Below are 14,272 nucleotides of genomic sequence, written 5' to 3'. Positions count from 1 at the left end.
AAATGTGTGGACAGACAGCTGGGAGGGAGTAGTGCAGGAGGGAGGGGCAAGCCGTGAGCCCTCCCGTTGAGAGGAGGGGGCTTCCGGCCTTGCACTCTCTTTGATGCCTGGCAAGTTCTTCATTGTGCTTGTGTCTCCTTTAGGGTCACAGCAGAAGCAGGGGTGGGAATTGTAGGGAGATACAGAGGGCTAATGCTCTGCCTACCCTTCTAACCCGCCATTCTTTCCTTTAGGCTGACAGCCGTTCATCAGCCGTTTTCTATTCTATTACTATGAAGACAGCCTTCAGTGGCTCCAAATAAATTGCTTTTCTGCCCATCTGCTCCCCATCCAAATGCAACTGTGGGTGTGGACATTTGGGATGGAATATTGGGGGTCTTCGATTCAGGTGTGGATGAATGGAGCAGCCCTGATCATCTATGGTTTAAGATGTGGAATTAAAAGGCAGATGGAATTCAACAAGAGGTGAGTTAAGAACTTCATAAACCCAAGGGCGACTTCAAGAACAACTCAAAAGAAAAAAAAAATGAAAAAAAAAGAAAAGAAACATAGCTTTAGGAGGCCCTAATATGAGAAATGTAAATTGTGCTCAATGAAAGCCTTTCCCCCACTTTACCTCTCCACGCCCGGAAGCATGCCTAGCTCAGAACCGGTACAGAGTGCTAATGACATTCTACATAATTATCCAAGGAGAGGCCACAGTAGGTGTAGTTTGTTTGGGCCCAGTGTCATATCCATGCAGGTGTTTCTTTTTTGTCCTTTCGATGACAGAGGTGATTAGTTTGCTAGACGAGACATTTTTTTTTAAGCATTTGCTATGTTCATCAGTGTACTAAAGCTTGAATGTTTGAAATTGGGACTCTTGAGTAAAAGCTGATTTCAGGCCCATGAGTAAAAGGCTGTGTTTCTCAGAACAAAGCTCCTGACAGGAACCACTTGTGTTTGCAGCAGCAGAGGGGGAAGGGGGGGCCTGTGTCTCTCAGTGCTGGGAGGGGTCTTCTGGTAATGTGCTTGCACACCCCTCTTTCTGCATTGCAGTCAGTGTCTGGTAGGCTCTTGCGCCAGCACTGATCTCTTGGTTGGGGTTGTTTGTGGAGACGAGGGGAGGAAGCTGTGCTTTTGTCGTCATCTCCCTGCTCTCGCTCTCTCTTCTCCTTCCCTCTTATTGGCGTCATGATTATTAATAAACCGTTTCTCACTTATCGCTCCAGATGTAAACACTTCACTAGAATTGCGCAGTTCTTGCGATCGCTGCCGTATTCACTTAACTAGTGGCCTGAGATTTGGAATGGGTTTGCGTATCTCAAATTTAGATGTAAATTAAGTTCAAAATTTTACAGAACTCATCAACTTGGAATTATGATACAGAATGACGAAACAACTGATATTTCACAAAATGTAATTGAAAGCATGAGGGGGTGAGGATAAATTTGAGCACTGCTTCCTGTTGACCTCCCTCCTATTAACCCTCTGATTCCCAAGAGCTCTGTCAGCCTGAGGGCAGGAGTGGGGCGCTGAGCACCTATAGCTCTATGAATGTTTACACTGGGCAAGTTTCTATTTGAGATAAAGATAATAGTAAGTCCACAAGAAGGTAGAGAGTGTGCTGGCTTAAGAGTATGCATTGTCTGCATCTGGGGAGTAATTTCCCTCAAATCCAAAAATGATCATGGGGCAGGGTCTTTCCTGAACCTGCTGGTTTTGACTACGAATGTGGGGTATTGAGAAGTTTGTGGGGTACAGTTCTATGGGTTTTCGTAAATGCAAAGTGTTATATATCCCCTATTACATTATCATACTGAATAGTTTCGCTGCCATAAAATATAATCCCCTGTGCTTTACCTATTCAAATGGTCTACCTCTCCCAACCCCTGGCACCGCTGATCTGTTTACCCTCTCCATAATTTTGCCTTTTCCAAAATGTTATATAAGTGGAATTACGCAATAGGTACCTCTTCAGACTGGATGCTTTCACTTGGTGATATACATTGAAGGTTCCTTCGTGTTTTTGCAGAGCTTGATACCCCATTTCTTTTTATCACTGAATAATACTCCATTATAAGGATATACCACAGCTTGTTTAGACATTCACCTCTTGAGGGACATCTTGATTGCTTTCAGTTTTTACCGATTATGAGAAAAGTTTATGTGAAAACTTTATGTAAAAAAAAAAGTGCAGGATTTCTGCGGATGTCAGTTTTCAAATCAACTGGTCAAATACATAGGTATGGTAATTGTTTGGGAATGCTACGGCTAGCTTTGTGAGACCCTGCCAAGCTATCTTTCACAGCGTTAGTGCCATTCTGTTTTCATGTCAACAATGAGTGAGTGATCCTGTGCTCTGAATCTTCACCCACAAATGGTTTTGTCAGTTGTTTGGAATTTAGCCATTCTAATAGATGTAATAGTATCTCATTGCTGTTTTAATTTGTAATTCCTGAATGACAGATGATGCTGAGCATTTTTTTTTGTATTCTTATATTCTATCTGCATATCTTCTTGATGAGATGTCTATTTAATCTTTTGCCTATTTTTATTTGGTTATTATGTTTATTCTTGTTGAATTTTAAGTGATGTCTGCATATTTTGGAAATAAGTACTTTATCTGATATGTGTTTTGCAGATTTTCAACCAGTGTGAGGATTGACTTGTCATTCTCTTAACAAGCATTTTTTGTAAAGTGGTTTTAAATTTTAATAAAGTCCAATTTATCAATTTTTTATTTCATGAAACATGCTTTTGATGTCATATTTAAAACTCATCACCAAACCCTAAGTCACTCAGATTTTCTCCAATGTATTATTTTAGAATTTGTATAGTTTTGCCATAGGCCTATGACCCATTTTGAATATGTTTTTGCATGTTGTAAAACTTTTGTCTAGGCTTATCTTTTAACATATGGATGTTCAATTGTTCCAGGACTATTTGTTGAAAAACTATTCTTCGTCCATTGGATTGCCTTTGTTACAAAATTCAGTTGACTATATTTGCATGGGTCTTCCTGGACTCTCCATTATGTTATATTCATCTATTTTTGTTGTTGTTGTTTTTACTTTTTGGTTTTGTTTGTTTTGGTTGGTTTGTTGTGGGGTTTTTGTTTTTGTTTTGTTTTGTTTTTGTTTGTTTGTTTGGCCAGTACCATACTGTTTTGATTACTGCAGCTTAATATTAAGTTTTGAATCTGGTAGTGTGAGTCCTCCAACTTTGTTCTTCTTCAGTTTTGTTTTGGCTATTCTAGGTGTTATGTGTTTTCACAGGCATTTTGTAACCAGTTGATTGATATCTACAAAGTGGCTCTTTGAGGTTTTGATTGGGATTCCACTGAGTCTATAGATCAAGTTGGGAAGAATTCACATTTTAGCAATGTGAGGCTTTCAAACCATCAATACTGAATTCCTCTCCATTTAGTTAGATTTTACTTGATTTCTTTCATTAATCTTATGGATAAAAATCCTGTACATATTTATACTTCATTTTTTTGGCGTTATTGTAAAATTGTTTTTCAAATTTCAAGTTCCAATAATTTTTGATTTATAGGAAAGCAGTGTATCCTGCAGCCTTGTTATGTTACTTATTAGTACCAGAAGCTTTCTTGCAAATGCATTGAGAATTTTTACACAATTATGTCATCTGTGAATAAAAATATATTTATTTATACCTTTTTAATCTGTATGCCTTTTATTTCTGTTTGTCTCATTACACTAGCTAGGACAGCCAGTAAAATGTTGAATAAGAGTGATAAGAGAAACATAACTTGCCTTGCTCCTGATTATAAGGGGAAAGCATTCAGTCTTTCACCATTATATGTTAGATTTAGATTAAGATTTTAGATGGAGATTTTTTTCATATGTACTTCTTAATAGAAAGTTTCTTCTAGTCCTAGTTTTCTTTTTAAAGTTTTTATTATGAGTAGGCATTGAAATTTGTCAAATACTTTTTATGCTTCTATTGATATGATTGCATTTTTTTCTTATTCAATCTGTTAATAAGATGAATTATATTGATTGATTTACAAATATTAAAGCAGTCTTACCTGAATTAACCCCCCTGGTCATACTATACATTCTTTTTTATACACTGTTTAACATTTTGTTAAGGATATTTGCATCTATGTTCATGAGAGATATGTGTCTTTAGTTTTCTATTCTCAGAATATATTTTCCTGGTTTTGGTATTAGTAAAATACTGGCCTCCTAAAATGACCTGGATAGTGCTCCCACTGGTTCTATTTTGGGGAAGATATTGTAAAACTTTGGTATTATTTCTTTCTTAAATGTTTGTTAGAATTAATTCCTAAAACTGTCTAGTCCTGATGCTTTCTTTTTTGGAATATTTTAATTATCAAGTTATTTTATTTAATAGATATAAGACTACTCAAGTTATCTATTTATCCTAGTGAAGTTTTTGTAGATGTGTCTTTCAAGTAGTTAATCCATTTCATATAGGTTATCAAACTTGAGGACATAGAATTCTTTATTGTCTGACCTTTTTATCCTTTTAATAGCTGTAGAATCAGTAGTGATTTCCTCTTTTTCGTCTGTGATATTGTTTATTTATATATTCTCTCTTTTTTAGTAGTTACCCTAGCCAGAGATTTTCAGACAAACAAGCAAACAAACAATTGGTTGTTTTCCAGGTAATCCCCATCCTTGTTCTTTTTTAGGTAAGACTTTTTTTTTTTACTTCAAATATTCATTCTTCTCTATTCTTTCTTTCTTATCATTCTGATATTCCAGTTATAAGTCGGTTATACCTTTTCATATTGTCAGGTAGTTTTTAAATATATATATACATATACATATATATGTATATATGTATATATATACTTCAAAAGTTGAAGTATAGTTGACAAACAATGCTATAAATTGTTTTGACAATTATGTATGTTACAAAATGCCCATCACAATAAGTGTAGTTACCCTCCGTCACCAAAGAGGTATTACAATATTATTGAATATGTTCTTTATGCTATACTTTTTAACCCTGCGATTTATTATTTATTTTATAACTACAAGTTTGTACCTCTTAATCATCTTTACCTATCTCGCCTATTCTCCCATCCCCTTCCTTCTGGCAACTGCCCATGTTTTCTCTATAAGTTTGTTTCTTTGTCCATTTTGTTTTTGTTTTTGTTTTTTAAATTCCACATATAAATGAAATCATATAGTATTTGTCTTTCTTATTCTCACTTATTTCACTTAGCATAATAATCTCTAGGTTCCTCCATGTCACAAATGGAAATATTTCATTTGTTTATGGCTGAATAATATTTCATTGTGCATGTATGCCCCATCTTCTTTACCCATTCATCTATCAATGGACACCTAGGTTGATTTCATACCATGGCAATTGTAAATAATACTGCAATAAACATAGGGGTGCATATACCTTTTCAAATTGTTTTCATTTTCTTTGGATAACTACCCAGAAGTGGAAGTACTGAGTAGTATGGCATCTCTATGTTTAATTTTTTGTGGTACCTACACATTATTTTCTGTAGTGGCTGCACCAATTTATATTTTAAATAACAATGCACAAGAGGTTGGTTTTTTTCCTCCACATCCTCACCAACACTTGTTCATTCTTCCCTTTTTCTTTCTTTCCTTCGTTTCCTTTCTTTCTTTCTTTCTTTCTTTCTTTCTTTCTTTCTTTCTTTCTTTCTTTCTTTTCTGTTTTTTTTTAATAGCCATTCCAACTGGTATCAGGTAATATATCATTGTGGTTTTAATTTGCATTTTCCTGATGATTAATAATGTTGAGCATCTTTTCACGTGTCTGTTCAACATCCATTTGTCTTCTTTGGAAAATATCTAGTCAGGTCCTCTGTCCATTTTTTTAAATTGGATTATTTGTTGCCCATCAACTGATAAATGGATAAAGCATATGTGGTATAAATATACCATGGAATATATCTCAGGCATAAAAAAGAATGAAACTTTGCCATTTGCAACTACATGGATAGAACTAGAGTTTAATATGCTAAGTGAAATAAGTCAGTCAGAGAAAGACAAATACCATATGATTTCATGGTAGGAGAAGGGAGATAAGTCAGTCAGAGAAAGACAAATACCATATGATTTCATGGTAGGAGAAGGGAGATCGGTAAGAGAAGGAAGAGAAGAATGAAGTGGGGGTAAACAGAAGGGGGAATGAACCACGAGTGACTATGGACTCTGGGAAACAAACTGAGTGTTTCAGAGGGGAGAGGGGTGGGGCATTGGGTTAGGCCAGTGATGGGTATTAAGGAGGACACGTACTGCATGGAGCACTGGGTGTTATATGCAAACAATGATATCATGGAACACTACATCAAAAACTAATGATGTACTGTATGGTGACTAACATAACATAATAAATTTTTTTTTTTAAAAAAGGTGGGTGTATTTCTGGGCTCTAATCTGTTTCATTGATCTATGAGTTTATTTTTGTGCCAGTACTGTAGTGTTTTGATTGCTATAGTTTTGTAGTATATCTTGAAATTTGGAATCACAATACTTCCAGCTTTGTTCTTTCTCAAGATTGCTTTGACTATTGAGAGTCTTTTGGGGATCCATACAGATTTTAGGGTTATTTGATCTAGTTCTGTGAAAAATACCACTGGTGTTTGTATAGGGATTGTATTCAATCCAGTGATTGCTTTGGGTAGTATAGACATTTTAACAATATTAATTATTTCAATTATTTCAATTCATATTCAAATCTTTCCACTTATTTGTGTCATCTCCATCTCTTATGTCAATGTCTTATAGTTCTCAGAGTACATGTACTTCACCTCCTTGTTTAAATGATTCTTAGATATTTTATTCTTTTTGATGCAATTATTAATGGGATTATTTTCTTAATTTCTTTCTGTTACTTTGTTATTAGTGTATAGAAATGCAGGAGATCTCTCTGCATATTGATTTTGTATCCTGTAACTCTATTGAATTCATTTTTTTATTCTGGTAATTTTTTGGTGTATTTAATTGTTTCCGTGCATAGTATTATGTCCTCTGCTACTGTTGCACGTTTTCTGAATGTTCTCTTCTGTTTTCTTTTCTGTTGTTGTTCATTCTTTTCTCACTTTACATTTCAGTTGGAAGGTTTCTATTAACTTACATTTAAGTTCACTGATTCTTTCCTCAGGGATGTCAAAAGTCAGTCAAAGACACTCTTCATATTTGTTACTGTGTTTGCTATTTCTAGTATTTTCTTTTGATTCCTTTCCTAGAATTTTCATATCTCTGCTTTCATTGACCATCTCTTCTTGAACATTGTCTACTTTTCCATTAGAACCCTTACTATATTAAGGATAGCTATTTTAAATTATTTATCTGATAATTCCAACATCTATGTCATATCTGAGTCTGGTTCAGATAATTACATTTTTTATTCAGCCTGTGTTTTTCTTCTTATAGCATGGGTTTTTGTTTTGACTAGACATGTTATACCAACTATTAGGAACTGAGGTAAGTAGGACTTTTGTTCGAGGATTTGTGTTAATTTGGCCAGAAGTTGTGTTTTGTTTAATGTTTGTTGTAGCTATAGGTACCAAAGGCTTCAAATTCCTTTATGACTTTGTTTTTGTCTCCTGTTTTAGCTTTGGGAATTCCCTGTGTCTTACTACTTAGAACATTTGTATCTTGCAGCTGTTTCAGCTGTAATCCACTTCATTATATTGGGACTGCCTTGCTGTGGTCATAAGGTCTGAAAGAGGGTGACTATTCTATGATCTTGAGTAAATATCAAGCTTTTCGTTTGCTTGTGTTTCAGAACTGTGGCCTTCACAAAGGTTTATATCCCTCTTCCAGTAGTAAATCTTCCCTAAACCTTGTGACCTAATTTGTACTCCCTTTGTTGATTAGGGCATTTTAAATCTATTTCTGTGGATCCTGTATTGACTATAGTTTTTCACGTTGTTTTGTTTTTCTTTTAGGTGAGACAGAAAGGTTGGAGGGGGCCAGAGATGAGAATTGTTCCCTGTTCCTAGCATGGATAAGGTTTTTTGTGCTCTAGTGAAGTCCTTCCTTTCGGAAAATGACTACCATATGGAGAGAGATTTGGGTAGGCTTCACAGTGGTTGCATTCCTCCCCTCCACTCCCATCAAGGCTGAGTGTAGGTCTTTCAGAGATACTCACTTTCAGAATCTGATAGAGTTCCTGGAGGAAAGGATTTGAGTTTACTTTAATCCTTATTTCCTGTGTCTAATTTTAAGAAACTTTGTCTGGCAAGAGAACAGAAATTAAGTACTAAAGTCTTTCAATATGCATCAATATACAGGTAAGAAAAAATTGTATCTGCCTACTCCAGGTCACACCATATATAATAAATCCATATGTGTTAGGGTCCTAGGAGTGAAAAGCTAAAATAAAAACAAACTTCTAGGCATAATGAAGACTTAGAAAACATTTCTATGACATTGAACTAGGAAAATATTTATTAAACAATATTTTTATGGCAACAATTTTTTTTTAAAGATTGACAATTTGGACATCATTAAAATTAGGATGTTTATGGGGCACCTGGGTGACTCAGTCAGGTAAGCATCTGACTTCAGCTCAGGTCATGATCTCAAGGTCCTGGTATTGAGCCCCAGATTGGGCTCCATGCTCAGCAGAGAGTCTGCTTCTCCCTCTCTCACACCCTCTGCCCCTCTGCCTGCTCAGGTTATCTCTCAAATATATAAAATCTTTTAAAAAATTAAGAACTTTGTATCCCCAAAGGACTTATAACCAAAATTTATTTTTTTTGTTTCATGTGTTCTTTTTTTATAATTTTTTATTATGTTAGTCACCATACAGTACATCCCTAGTTTTTGATGTAAAGTTCCATGATTCATTAGTTGCGTATAACACCCAGTGCACCATGCAATACGTGCCCTCCTTACTACCCATCACCGGTGTATCCCATTCCCCCGCCCCTCTCCCCTCTGAGGCCCTCAGTTTGTTTCTCATAGTCCAAAGTCTCTCATGCTTCATTCCCCCTTCTGATTACCCCCCTTTCTTTATCCCTTTCTTCCCCTACTGATCTTCCTCGTTCTTAAAATATCTTCTAATTAGTAAGAAAAAGTTAGGTAACCACATTTAAATGGGTAAAATATATGATCAGACAGTTCAAGATGATGATACTGAAACAAACATATGAAACAAACATATGAAATATTCAACACTATTAGTCATCGGAGAAATGTAAATAAAATAGAGATATCAATATGTCCACTTAACTATGATTAAAAGGACTGGCAATGCTAACTATGAAGGAATTTAAACTCTTGTATTCTACTAGTGGGACTGAAAAATGGTACAACAACTTTGAGAAAATGTTTGTCAATATCTGGTACACTAAATATATGTATACCCTGTAACCCAAAAGTTACATCCTGACTATATATATACTCAAGAGAAATGATTGTTCATCAAAAGGCATTTACAATAATGTGGAGAGCAACTTCATTTGTAATATCAAAATTTGGAAACAATCCTCCTATTCATTAGCACAAACAGGGGACAATAAATTGTGGCAGAGTCATGTAATGGAATACTACACAGCAATGAAAAATATAGATACACATATAATGTGGAGTAATCTCATGGAAATAATGTTGAATGAAAAGGACCACATACTGCCTGATCCCATTCATGGGAGGATCAAAAACATTCAAAACAAATCTAGGTGATAGAAGTCAGGATTAAGTTTAACTTCAGAAGACCACTAGCCAGACACCAAGGAACCTCTCAGAGCATTGGGAGGTACTCTATATCTTGGTCTAGATGGCTAATTGCATGGTTGCACACTTGGGTAAAACTTTTTAAGGCTGTTTAGTTAAGATTTGTGTATTTAATGGATATAATATATACATTTGTTTTTTTTTTTTTAAATAAATAAAACTTAACCTTTGAGATGGGGTTCCCAGAGTTTCAAGCCCATCTCTGTGAAAACAAAGCTGGTGGAGAATAGCTTGTGTATTACCATATAGGGGAAAGGCAACATTAGTCCCTCTGGTCTGGGAGGCTTAGTAAAAGGTTGTCTTCTAATCTTTCTGCACTGAAGGTTCTTTTCTTCCCCTATCTCATACACACTAATTGAGAGTGCAGGGCCAGTTTTCTTGCCAATTCCTGCTGTCCCTCCCTGTGTCTGAGCTCATGGGTGTTAATGCAACTTGTTTGAGGTATCACCAAAGTGATGATCATAAATGTGACTTCCTACAAACAGCCTTCTCCTGCCAGGGGGGTTAAATAAGTTAACTGTGGGATAATATAGTTTGATATGGACCATGAGGGCTCTAATTTTTTGATAGAATAAACATGTTGAAACTCTGGTATTTTTTTTTATTTGATTTAGAATGAATGACAGTTATTGAAATTTAATAAATGGGGCCTTAAATTCTGTTGGGTGAGGAAATTGATTAAAGAGAAAAACAGAGAGGAAGGAAAACCAAGGTCAGAAATCTAAGCTCTGCTCACTGTAAGCCCCTTTCCTCCTTTTCATCCTCTTGTGCCCTTTTCTGAATGTGGCACTCAGGACTTGGTTTATGAACTCACTGAATATATACCAAAATGTTTGCATGGAGCTTATCTTAAGGATAAGGGTTATACACTGCTGTGGGATATGGCATCTTTGGACTCGAAGGTGTCCTGAAGTTTGAAGATTCATTATATGCTGGAGGGTTTTCTTGGTACTGTATTCTCCTCGACTCAGCACAGAGGGCTGGAGGAAGATGTGGAGAGTAGGGTTGAAGAAATAGGACAATTATGGCACAGAGTGGACAGAGGGATGCTGGCATTGCCTTCTCCTCTTACACAGTCCTTGCTCCTGATAAGCTGTCACTATAAGTATAGACCAAACACGTCAACCTATATATATATCCCCAATCTGTCCACCCACTGCCTGTCTTATAGGTGAACCATGGGAGTACCTCACATAAGTAGCAATCTAGTGAGTGAGCAAACCCAGATAATATGTTATAATGGCATGAAGTGGACAAGAAATCAACTTGAGGAGCTGCACCTGAAGAACAATTGTGATTCCCAAATGGGTAGGCTGCCCACATTGGTCACAGTCTCCACTGAGCATGGCGGGGTCTCATGTGGTTTCAATGTATAAAGGGCAGGGACATCAGATGGAGAGAATAAATACAAGACATCTAATATTCAAGGATGTTTTAATCAATTTAGGCAGATTATGAACAAAAGTAGGCATCAGACCTATTAGGGCACCAGCTGTGTTTCTGAGATGAGTGCTGGAGAAAGTTCGTTGAGGGTTTTGGGAAACAAGGAGAGAGAGAGGAGGGTCTGGTGTGGGCATGTGAGGTCTCTGTGGTACATTGGTGTCTGCCTTTGACTCATAGAAGGCAAGGACCAGAGGGACAGTGCCTGTTCATTTGTCTCCTTTCTCTGCCTGGCCCCACCTCTTTTTGAGCTCATGTTTATTAGTGGGACATTTTTAAAATTAGCTTTTATAGAGTCCTAAGTGAAACTTCAGATTAATTCTTCCAGCTGTTCCTCACATTTCCGTTTACACATGAAACATAACTGCAGGTGTTGAAATGTGTTGGGGAAGATAGCTTAGATATAGGGTAAAATAATTCACCTTGACAATCTATGAAAAATGATGTGGGATGGTGAGACAGCTGCACTTTCCTAAAGGTTGATTTCGGGCCTGTGGGGATAAAATTTCAGGAGGACTAAATGAAGAAAGCCCTTCAGGAGAGCTAAAACCCATCTACAAAATCTGTGCTCTGCTCCCTAGTGGCCCTGTTCCTTATCTCAGCCTGCTGCTGCCCAGATATTTTTCTCTAAGTAGAGGCAAAAATGAGGCGCGAAGAGGATGGTGTGTGTGACTCATCCTAGCCCAAGGCAGTATGCTTGCAATTAGATCCACAATTTTCTTAAATTGTTCTAGATAAAAGCTGGTCTCCACAGCCATTCCTGCCAGGTAAATATGTGTGTGTGTGTGTGTGTGTGTGTGTGTGTGTGTGTGTGTGTGTGGCATCTGGAGGCTATCCTGCAGTCTAAGCACTTGTTTGCTGCCCTGAAAGGTTTGCAGGCCAATCAGGCCTAAGGAAGTCCAGCTATCACACTGGGAGTCAATATATTTTTAAATTATTATTATTATTGGGATTTTTATAGCTTATATTTTTTTATTTGAGTATACTTGATAAACAATGTTACATTAGTTTCAGGTGTGCAACAGAGTGATTCCACTTTTCTATACCTTACGCTATGCTCACTACAAGTCTAGCTACTATCTGTCACCATAAAATGCTGTTACAATATCATTCATTATAATCAATATGTTGTCTTTTATTCCCATGACTTATTCATTCCATAATGGAAGCCTGTATCTTCCATTCCTCTTCACCTATTTTGCCCTTCTCCCCATTCCCTTTCTCTGCGGCAAACATCATTGTTCTCTGTATTTATAGGTCTCATTCTGCTTTTTCTTTGTTAATTCATTTCTTTTGTTTTTTAGATTCCACATGTTATTGAAATCATATGGTATATGTCTTTCTCAGTCTGAATTATTTCTCTTAGCTTTACACCCTCTAGGTCCATCCATGTTGTTGTGAATAGCAAGACCTCATTCATTTTTATGGCTGAGTAATATTCCATTGTATACAGATACCACATCTTCCTTACCCATTTGTTTATTTATGGATACTTAGGTTGCTTCCATATATTGGCTATTATAAATAACTCTGCTATAAACATAGGTATGCATATATCTTTTTTAATTAGTTTTTTTTATTCCCTTGGGGTAAATGCCTAATAGTGGAATTACTGGATCATATGGTATTTCTGTTTTTAATTTTTTAGGGGACTCCATACTGTTTTCTACAGTGGTTGTACCAATTTACATTTCCTCCAACAGTGCACAAATGTTCCTTTTTTTCCACATCCTTGGCAATACTTATCCTTTCTTGTTTTTGTTTTTCTTTATTTGATACTATCCATTCTGAGAGGAGTAAGGTGATATTTCATTATGGTTTTGATTAAAATTTCCCTGATGATTAGTGGTGTTGAGATATCTACTCATGTGTCTGTATGTCTTCTTTGGAAAAGTGTGTATTTAAATTATCTGCCCATTTTTAAGATTTTATATATTTATTTATTTATTTATTTATTTATTTATTGGGGAAGGGCATGAGCAGGGGGGAGGGGCAGAGGGAGAGGGAGAGAGAATTTCAAGATGACCCTCATATCATGACCTGAACTGAAACCAAGAGTTGGAGGCTTAACCAACTGAGCCACCCAGGTGCCTCAATCTGCCCATTTTTAAATCAGATTATTAATTTTTTTGGTGTTGAGTCAGGTAAGTTCCATATATATTTTGGATATCAGCCCTTATGTTTTGGATGTGAACTCCTTTTTATACCGTTAATCCATTTTGAGTTTATTTTTCTGTGTAGTATAAGAAAGTGGTCGAGTTGCGGGGCGCCTGGGTGGCGCAGTCGTTAAGCATCTGCCTATGGCTCAGGACGTGATCCCAGCGTTCTGGGATTGAGCCCCACATCAGGTTCTTATGCCAGGAGACTGCTTCTTCCTCTCCCACTCCCCCTGCTTGTGTTCCCTCTCTCGCTGGCTGTCTCTATCTCGGTCAAATAAATAAGTAAAAAATCTTAAAAAAAAAAAAAGTGGTCAAGTTTCATTCTTTTGCATGGATCTGTCCAGTTTTCCCAGCATCATTTATTGAAGAGACTATTTTCCCCATTGTATATTCTTGCATCTTTTGTCAAATTAATTAACCATACAATAATGGGTTTATCTCTGGGCTCTCTCTTCTGCTCTGTTGATCCATGTGTCTATTCTTGTGTGAGTACAACAGCTTTTTAATTACTATAGCTTTGTAGTATATCTTGAAATCTGGATTTGTGATACCTCCAGCTTTGTTCTTCTTTCTCAAGATTACTTTGGTTTTGGGGGGTCTTTCATGATTGCATACAAACTTTATCACTATTTCTTTTAGTTGTTTGAAAAAGGGTTGGTATTTTGATAGGGATTGCATTGAATCTGGAGATTGCTTTGGGTAGTATGGACATTTTAAAATATTAATTCTTTCAGTTTTGCTGCTTTTTTTCCCCCTTGCCTTTGGAGACGTGTCTTGCAAGAAGTTGCTGTGTCCGAGGTTGAAGAGGTTACTGCCTGTGTTTTCCTCTAGGATTTTGATGGATTCCTGTCTCACATTTAGGGCTTTCATCCATTTTGAGTTTATCTTTGTGTATGTTATAAGAGAATGGTCAGGTCTCATTCTTCTGCATTGACTGTCCCATTTTCCCAGCACTGTTTATTGAAG

Source organism: Ursus arctos, unplaced genomic scaffold, assembly GCF_023065955.2.
Source record: "Ursus arctos isolate Adak ecotype North America unplaced genomic scaffold, UrsArc2.0 scaffold_28, whole genome shotgun sequence".
NCBI classification, from domain to species: domain Eukaryota; kingdom Metazoa; phylum Chordata; class Mammalia; order Carnivora; family Ursidae; genus Ursus; species Ursus arctos.
Note: the sequence above shows the minus strand (reverse complement) of the source record.